Source organism: Papaver somniferum, chromosome 7 (assembly GCF_003573695.1).
Source record: "Papaver somniferum cultivar HN1 chromosome 7, ASM357369v1, whole genome shotgun sequence".
NCBI classification, from domain to species: domain Eukaryota; kingdom Viridiplantae; phylum Streptophyta; class Magnoliopsida; order Ranunculales; family Papaveraceae; genus Papaver; species Papaver somniferum.
The window spans coordinates 89455807-89466233 of NC_039364.1; the positions used below are offsets into that span (position 1 = coordinate 89455807).

A 10427-nucleotide genomic window follows, 5' to 3' on the forward strand; every position below is an offset into this window, starting at 1 on the left:
TCAGTCCTGACTCTTTTACTGCATCTAGATTCAACTTCAGTGATCCTAGTTTCTTCACTTCTAGGTTCTTCTAATCTAGTTCAGAATCAGCACTAGGTAAAATACTAGGTATTGAACCCCCACTATTACCCCCACTAATGAGAAGCAGCACCGGAACTAAGCAAACAAGCAACAATCAATTCAGTAAGAGTACGGTTATTTCTTTCAGCTTTCACATTCATTTTGAGGATTATATGGTGCAGTTATTTCATGTATAATACCATTAGTTTGATAAATTTCAATAAAAGGAGCAGAATCATATTCAGTGCCTCTATCACTACGAAATCTCTTAATTTTTCTACCAAAATGATTTTCAATTTCAACAATAAAGATCTTAAACTTTTCAATAGCTTCATTCTTATGGCTCAATAAATAAACATACGTATAATTAGAACAATCATCAATGAAAGTCATGATATATCTTTTGCAATTTCTAGTTAGGATACCTTCATATTCACACAAATCAGAATGTATTAAGTCTAGTGGTTTGGATTCTCTTACAACAGATTTATGTGAAGTCTTGGTTATTTTTGCTTGACTGCAGTATTCACATTTTTCAAATTCATTTTCAGAATATTCAGGGAGGACACCTAACTTGCTCATGTTATTTACTAACTCTTTACCCACATGACAAAGCCTACCATGCCAAACATTAAAATTGCAAACCATATAAGTAGAAGAATCAATTTTATTCATAACATCAACATTAAGCTTAACCATTCCATCAGTAGCATAACCCTTTCCTATAAAATTCTTATTCTTAGTTATAATGTAAATATCAGACCCAATAGTTTGATACAACCCAGCCTTGTTGAGAAGATAGCCGGTAACAAGGTTCTTTCTCATTTCTGGAGTGTGAAGGACATCTTTCAGCATGAGTGTCTTCCCAGAAGTAAACCTCAACTCTACCGTACCAGAACCTTTCACCATAGTGCTGTGAGAGTCTCCCAACAAAACTTTCTTATCCCTGGTTTCAGCATAAGTCTTAAACATGGACCTAACAAAATAACAATGACGCGAAGCACCACTGTCTATCCACCACTCATCAGATCCACCAACCATGTAGAACTCTGGATCAGAGACCATGAAAATTATAACGTCACCCAAAACATTAGCTTGTGCGTTATTCTTTTCCTTGTTAAACCTGCAATTCCTAGCCATGTGGTTTGGTTTACCACAGGTATAACAAAGAAACTCAGAATTAGAATTATGTCTATTTTTCGATGGGTGTTGGTTCTTGTTTTGATTAGGCCTTCCTCCTTTCTTTTGGTTCGGGTTAGGTTTCACATTCCTTTTTTTAGGTTTCAAACTCGGATGAGTCTTATTGTTAGAGACAATGAGAATATCTTCCTTCTTATCTTGTTTCCGAGCTTCTTCCTCAACCTTGAGCTTAACAATCAAACTTTCAAGAGAAAATTCTTTAGTCTTTTGACACAAAGTATTACGAAAATCTTTCCAGCTAGGTGGTAACTTGTCAATCATTACAGAAACTTGAAATTGTTCATCATTTTTCATACCTTCGATCATAATTTCGTGGTAAATTTTTTGAATTTCATGAGCTTGTGCAACAACTGATCTATCATCTACCATTTGGTATCTCAAATACCGATTCACAGCATACTTCTTTGAACCAACTTCCTCGGTGTCATATTTTTTCTGTAATGTATCCCATACATCTTTAGCAGTTTCAAAAGTTGAATAATACTCATATAAATCATCAGATAATGCGTTAAGAATGTAGTTTTTGCAATCAAAGTCAACATCGACCCAATTGTCAATGGCCTTCTGTTTCTCCTCAAGAGTTTGGGAAACAACTTCTTTGGCACCACTAGTAGGAGGTGGATCAGTAGCAGCAGCACTACCACCAGCAGCAGCAGCAACAGTCTTATCAGTAGCAGCAGTCTTATCAACAGCAGGTTCCAGGGTTCTAGGATGAACACTCGACACAATCATATGCAGCTTCATGAGTTTGAGATAAAAGAACATCTTCAGCTTTCATCTTTTGAAATGCAGCCCTTCAAATTTGAAAGGCTTGTTGGAAAACTGCACAAAAATCAAAACAAATCACAAACAGCTGAGTCGCGGACTAGGTCGCTATCATTAAGGTGTTTCGCGACTCTGCCTCTTGATTGTGTGCTAGCAGTCTATTCTTGTCGAAAACCCTATGGGATAAAACAACTGATACTCTCTTGCTCGATTTCTCTGCACCTTGAGAAATCGAACCAACTTTCACTCTTTCTAACACTTGCTCAGAATCACACGAAAACAGATTATTTTCTCTTTTCAGAAAACCAACCTTTTTAATGGCTTAAGAGAATCAATTAAGTTTTAATGGAAATAAATTCTAATTAATTACCCCAAATTAATCTTCTGTAACAGTCAGAAAACGGGTAGAATATAATACCAAAATTAATGAAAATTAATTAGAGAATAATTTCCTTAAAACGGTTTTTGAAAACCAAAAGTCAAATTTGCAAAAAGTTATTTTCAAATCACCAGACCTCCCAAGGCCCCACTCTCCCGGACTTTTTATAAACAATATATATATATATATATATATATATATATATATATAATATACGTACCCAAATGTATGGGGTGAGACTTGAACCCAAGTCTATAGTGTGGGAGCCCAAAATAATACCACCACACTATTTCTCTAAGTTTGATATAATGTTACAAAACTATGTTTTTAAATATATATATCTCCCAACAGGGTTAATGGAAGAAATTGAACCCAATGAGATGCTGTTATTGTGCGGCTGTAATGGAATCGGAGATGGGTTAGAAGGGGGAAGAAGATATGGTGTTGTGGTTTTACCGGGGACAAGAAGAATAGAGTTGCTGGTGGATTCGAGAATTATTGGGTTAGTTACTTTTGTTGGTGGTAAGCAGAAGAATGATGAAATCGAGATGATGATGGTTGAAATTGATTTGGGTTTGAACACAGAGCAGACGGGGTTTGAATTGATTTATGTTTAATCGAGAAAGAGATGGAGGTGTTGATTTGGTTTTTCTGTGGTGGAGAAATTGAACAGAGAAATGGGTTGGTGACGAATTGAAATTTTTTGTTGTTGTTAATTTACAGGCAGAGAATTAGGAAGAGCTGATGATGATGTGAAGCCCTATTGTTGAATGAAGTGAAGCATGGAACAACGACTTGAAATAAATAGATGTATGTGTTAGGAATGATGGAGGGAGAAGAATTTGGCCTGAATTGGCCTGAGAAATGCTCAATAAACAGCCGAAACTCGGCCAGATATTTTTCTTGATGAGTCAACTCGTACTAGCGATGATCCGATTCTTGGGTGAGCCCGATGACCGATCCATCCATAATTCAGCTGAATAAGACCCAGTCAGTCGAGTTAGGTTAGCTGACTAGGGAGATGACTTAGTGAATGAAGCTTGAATTTTGACTCCTCTGACTAACAAAGATCGTTACCTATAAGGCTTCACAAAAACCGCTCACTTGTCCCTGTACCGGACTGGAACCAGAAAAATTGGACTGGAATCGTACCGGAACCGGTGTAGGCGGTACAGGGACCGAGACTGAATATGAAAACCGGTATAGGACTGGGTACAGGGGACGGTTCTTAGGGAAGTATCGGTCTGTACCGGCTTGAAAGTCCCGGTTAATAAGCGTCGTTGATTATAATTTATGGATTGATCTTAACCATCCATTCTAGGCTAGGTTTATAAGAAAATTTCCGATCTGTTTCTCATTTTTATTTTTGTTTTCACTTTCAGTTTCAGTTCTTCTTCACTATGAAGAAGAATCTCACGATTCTCACCATCGCCTTCTTTCCTTCTACTGAAGAGTCTCACCATCCTTCTTTACTTCTTAGTTCTACATCTTCTTTTGTTCTTCTTCTCTGTTCACCTCTTCTTCTACGTTCTTCTTCTTCATCTGGTTTAGGGTTCTTATGTTCTTCATCTGCTACTGCTAGCTACTAAGGTAAATCGATTGCATCTTCTCAACGCTCTTACGATTATACAATCTGTTATGTTTAATTTTGTTTAATTGCATGTTTGATTAGGTTTTTTTTCGATTTGGTCAGTCATTGAGATGAGTATGAGATTTGTTTGATTTAGGGTCTTTTTCTTCAGTGATTAAACAACAGCAACACCACCACTAATTGCATATTTAATTATGTTTGATTTCAGAAACTAATTGCAAGTAATTGTGTTCCAATGAAATATTGATTTGGTGAAGACGAGACAACAACCGGTGGAAGCAAATTAATTGGAAAATGTAGATGGGTCTGGTAGAGTTTGAACTGGAGAACTTGAATTGGTGATGGTCTGTTAGTTGCTGATACAAGTAACTGGTGGTGGTATGTTGCTCGAATTACAGAAGAAGAGAGTTGGATTTGAGCTGAAATTGAAGAAGAGGACATGAAGAAGGTTGTTGTTGATGGAGGGATTAAATGGGCACTGGTGGTTGGTTTCTATTGCAGTGATGGAGATTTAAAGGGTTTGTGATTGTATGCTTTACAGCGAAAGACCATGAGGCAGTGAATGGAAGAATGAAGTTAAGGTGCAGTGAGCTGTAGGTAATGGTGTTGATTCTGTGCTGTTAATGGAGGAGATCAAGATAATAACTGGTGGTATTGGCTGTCAGTTATTGAAGCAACATAGGTGAATGGGTCAGATGCAACTGTTGTGCAGGCAATAAGTTACAGAAGGAGTTGCAGGTAATGGTGAACTTGACTTGCATATGGTGCTGGTTTTGGTATTTAGAGAATGCTGTTGGTGGATGGATTGTTAGAGAAGGTAGAATGAGTGGGTTGATGCAGCGAAGCAGCTGCAACTATTACTTGAACTGGTTATTACAGTTTGAATTGATTTTGACTTAGTTTTAGGAGAGAAAAACCATGGAGAAGATTAATGTTTCTTCCATTGGTTTGTATAATTGAATGAATGCTTGTTAACTGATACCCAGAACTATGGAATTACATAATTTTTGGTTAGCTGCAAGTTTAATTACATAATTATAATTGTAATAGGTAAAATCCCGGTACCGGTCTTACAGGTACAAGTACATGTACTGGTCTTCAATATGAGGTACCGGTCAACACCAGGTACAGGGACCGGTTCCAACAAAAAACCGGGTCGTACCGCTCATGTGCACCCTTAGTTACCTATAACGACACCTAAACAAAGTATTCCACGACGGAGGAGTATTTTCTGGTAACGTTTTCGGCCGGATTCCGGTGGAACCAGTGATATTCCGACAACCAAAAATTACAGACTTTTATGGAACTTTTTCTCATGGGTTTGAAGACTTGGAATTGGATGAAGAATTGGGCTTGAATTTGGAAGAGAAGTGGAGGAATTTTACAAATGCAAGGACTTGGAAATTGAATGGGAAGGGGATCCTAATTCTAAGAAGATTGCAAGCAAATTGAAGCCTATAAATAGAAAAGTTCTCTACTTTTCTCTACACACCTCTACACCTCTACACCTTTACACACCTCCACACTCCTTTACACACACAACACTTTGGTTTTTGCTCTATTTCTTTTTTTTTATTCTTTGTGAATTCCATGTGTGGCTAATTTTATTATTGATTGAAGATGAATTCCTAATTCTTAACATGATTTGAGTTTTGTTTTAATTCTACTTTGAAGTTTTCACATGATTATTGTTTGTTTTTACTAATATGAATGTTTATGATTGTTTTATAGGTTGTTTAGAGTGCACGCTAAATCGATTTGTTAACTCAATATAAAGCTAGTGAAGTTAGGGGATACATAATCGTTTCTTGACTCTTTACAGATGGAACAATTGTGTGTGAAAACAACGCTAGAAAGTGGACCGAGAGAACCGAGTCTAACTGAAAAAGTTGGGGTCTAACAACCTCACCCAATATTTCGCTTAGCAATCTGTATGGACTAACTCCAATATACTTTTAAGAGAATCAACTAGACAGTCAGACTCAATCTTAATAAAAAGTATATCAAAGAGTTATATCTCAATTTCTCGATTCAATCCTCACTCAAACAGATAGAAATCTGCGAGCCTGATTGAATACAAGAGAAATAACTTGAATGGTACGAAAGACCAATGTTCAAAGATCAATCAATTTCAATCAAAAACCAAAGGTTTGATTTACCAATTGATCGATTCAACACACAACCTGTGATATTTCAATTATATAACAAAATATAATGCGTAAAAGAAATAACACAGACTCCAGAAGTTTTGTTAACGAGGAAACCGCAAATGCAGAAAAACCCCGGGACCTAGTCCAGATTGAACACACATTGTATTAAGCCGCAATGGACACTAGCCTACTACAAACTAACTTCAGTTTGGACTGTAGTTGAACCCCAATCAATCTCACACTGATCCAAGGTAAAGTTGCGCTCCTTACGTATCTGATCCTAGAAGGATACAACACACTTGATTCCCTTTGCTGATCTCACCCACAACTAAGAGTTTCTACGACCCAAAGTCGAAGACTTTAATAAACAAATCTGTCTCACACATAAAAGTCTACATGAATAGATAAATCTGTCCCCCACAGAAATACCTACGAGTTTTATTCCGTCTTTTGATAAATCAAGGTGAACATGAACCAATTGATATACCGGACTTATATTCTCGAAGAACATCCTAGAAATATCAATCACCTCACAATAATCTTAATCGACTAGCGAAACAAGATATTGTGGAATCACAAACGATGAGACAAAGGTGTTTGTGACTACTTTTTTATCTTGCCTATCCGAGATATAAATCTCAAGACAATCTTACAATTGTACTCAATCACGATAGTGAAAAAGCGGGGGTCTAACAACACTACCCAATATTTCTCTTAGAAATCTGTATGGACAAACTCGAATATACTTTTAAGAGAATCAACAAGACTTAATCAATTAAAAGTATATCAACAAGTTTAAATCTCTCTCTTGATTTGATTTACTCAAGCAGAACCTGCGAGTTCTAATCAAATACAAGGAATAACTTGGACGGTACCAAAGACCAATGTCCAAGGATTAATCAATGACAATCAACAACCAAAGGTTGGATTATACTAATTGATGATCTAAACGCACAACCTGTATTATTTCAATTATAAATATAAAACAATATAATGCAGAAATTGAAATAACACAGACACCAGAAATTTTGTTAACGAGGAAACAACAAATGCAGAAAAACCTCGGGACCTAGTCCAGATTGAATACACACTGTATTAAGCCGCTACAGACACTAGCCTACTCCAAGCTAACTTCGGACTGGAATGTAGTTGAATCCCAATCAGTATCCCACTGATCCAAGGTACAGTTGTACTCCCTACGCCTCTGATCCCAGCAGGATACTGCGCACTTGATTCCCTTAGCTGATCTCACCCACAACTAGAGTTGCTACGACCCAGAATCGCAGGCTTTGACAATAAACAAATCTGTCTCACACAGACAATTCTATCAAAGGATCAATCTGTCTCCCAGAGAAAAACCCTAAAGTTTTTGTTCCGTCTTTTGATAATAATCAAGGTGATCAGGAACCAATTGATAATCCGGTCTTATATTCCCGAAGAACAGCCTAGATTAATCAATCACCTCACAACAATCTTAATCGTATGGTAGCGAAATAAGATGTTGTGGAATCAAAAACAATGAGACGAAGATGTTTGTGATTACTTTTTATATCTTTCCTATCGGAGATATCAAATCTCAAGCCAATCAATCTGATTGTACTCGTACGATAGAAAATGCAAGATCAGATCACACAACTACGATAAAAGTAATATCGGTCTGGCAATCCCAATGAAGTCTTTAAGTCATTAACCTGGTTTTAGAAGAAGAAAACCAAAGGTTAAAGGAGAACCGAATCTAGTACGCAAACTAGTATCACACATAAGGTGTGGGGATTAGTTTTGCACAATACTAGATGTCTCCTTTATATAGTCTTTCAAATCAGGGTTTTGCCTTGGTAACAAAGCAATCAATATTCACCGTTAGATGAAAACCTGATTTAGATTCAAGCTAATATTTCTCAACCGTTAGATCGAAAACTTAGCCTTTTATACACAAATGAATTGCACGCTTCTAGGTTCGTTAACCATACCCAAACGTGTACATTGTTGGTTCAACAATAGTTAACCAAAGGTTAGCCATATGAGCATTCCATATCAACCATGTTCTTCTTCACCATAACTAGTTCAAATGACTCAAATGAACTAGTTACAGAGTTGTTCAACTGCAAGGAAATCTTATGTAACTACACAAGACACAATTGAAGCAAAGATGATTTGATTTACTTGAATCAGTTCATGAACTTTTATAGCCACGGTTTGCAAACTGGATTCCTTAGTCTTTTTAAAGTTTAAGTTCAGAAATCATCTTCAGATATATAACCTTCTTAAGTTCGCACACTAGGTTCGCGAAATTAAGCAACCAGCAGAGTTTACAAACTCCAGCAGAAAATCTCGGCAAGAGACCTTCCGCCGGTTCGCGGACTGGGTTCGCGGACTGGTACTCACGCAACTAGTTTGTCAACTCCAGCAGAATTTCTCGGGATGAGAAGTTCGGCAGTTCGCGGACTTGGCAACAAGCCATTCTTCCGGTTTTTCTTGATCAACAAATTTCGCAAACTTTGGTTCAAGGAATAGGGCTTATACATAAATGTGTTTCCACAACAATGCTTATGTCCATCATTGGTTATGTAATCTAAACTCTCATTTCAATCATTGAAACATTCTTAGAAGACATTATATAGTTGCGTTGATGGTGGTTTTTAGCTTAGGATTAAAATCGTAAAACCATACATCTGACATGACGTCACTATGACCACTAGCGCATTTATTGAATCAATCAGCATGCCTACGTAAGAATTACCGGGGTACCTTTTTTTTACATGGGTTATGTTCCACGGCAAAACCCTTAATATTGACTAACATCATCCATGCCAAATCCTAATTCTCATGCTACCGCGCCAAGGCATGCCAACCATGCCAGCCACACCACTGTGCCAATGGAAAACCATGCCAGCCACATCTTCGCGCCAAGGCATGCCAACCATGCCAGCCGCACCACTGTGCTAATGGCAAATCATGCCAGCCACATCTTCGCGTCAAGGCACGCCAACCATGCTAGCCGCACCACTGTGCCAATGGAAAACCATGCCAGCCACATCTTCGCGCCAAGGCATGCCAACCATGCCAGCCGCACCACTGTACCAATGAAAAACCATGCCAGCCACATCTTCGCGCCAAGGCATGCCAGCCATGCCAGCCGCACCACTGTGCCAATGATAAACCATGGCAGAAACGTTTATCGCGCCAAGGCATGCCAGCCATGTTGCCCGCACCATGTGACAATGGCATGCCAAACCCTTGGCCCTAGCCATGCTGGACGCACCATGCGCCAATGGCATGCAAAACCCTTGCCCCCACCATGCCAAGCCAACCACACCTTGCCTTGGCCCTACCATGCCAAGCCGTCCAAACCCTTGGCCCCACCATGCCAAGCCAACCACACCTTGCCTTGGCCCTAGCCATGCTGGCCGCACCATGCACTAATGGCATGCCAAACGCTTATCCCTAGCCATGATGGCCGCACCATGCGCCAATGGCATGCCAAACCCTTGGACCCACCATGCCAAGCCAACCGCACCTTTCCTTGGCCCTACCATGCCAAGCCTTCCAAACCCTTGCCCCACTATGCAAGCCATCTGCACTATTCTGCCTTGGCCCCACTATGCCAAGCCGCCCGCACCATTCTGCTTTGGACCCACTATGCCAAGCCGCCCGCACCATTCTGCCTTGTCCCCACTATGCCAAGTCATCCGCACCGTTTTGGCCTTGGCCCCACTATGCCAAGCCGCCCGCACCATTCTGCCTTGGCCCCACCATGCCAAGTCGTCCAAACCCTTGGCCTCATTATTCCAAGCCATCCGCGCCATTTTTCTTGGCCCTACCATGCCGGCCTTCCCTATGCGGCTACCAAAACGAAGGCGTGCGACGATCAACGGCCACCCTTCAATCCTAGATGCAAATCCTAGCCGCCCAAGGTCGCCAGACAAAGCATGGTAACCTTTGGCCCAAAACCCTAGTTTTGGCCACGCCAAACCACGCTAAGGCATGCCATGCCACATGTGCCAATGACATGCCAACCACCTTGCCGCGCCATACCATGCCAGCCTTCCCTATGCGGCTACCAAAACGAAGGCGTGCGACGATCAACGACCACCCTTCAATCCTAGATGCAAATCCTAGCCGTCCAAGGTCGCCAGACAACACATGGTAACCTTTGGACCAAAACCCTAGTTTTGGCCACGCCAAACCGCACCAAGGCATGCCATGCCACATGGGCCAATGGCATACCAACCACCTTGCCGCGCCATACCATGCCATCCTTCCCTATGCGGCTACCAAAACG

At 39.9% G+C, this 10427-nt stretch overlaps 1 long non-coding RNA gene across 1 annotated transcript; it reads left to right on the forward strand.

Moving 5' to 3' along the window:
- Positions 1-3786: 3786 nt before the first annotated feature.
- On the forward strand, positions 3787-5016 carry LOC113297836. Its single transcript, XR_003333757.1, has 2 exons — positions 3787-3994; positions 4204-5016. It is a non-coding gene; the product is annotated as an uncharacterized LOC113297836 (long non-coding RNA).
- Positions 5017-10427: the final 5411 nt, after the last annotated feature.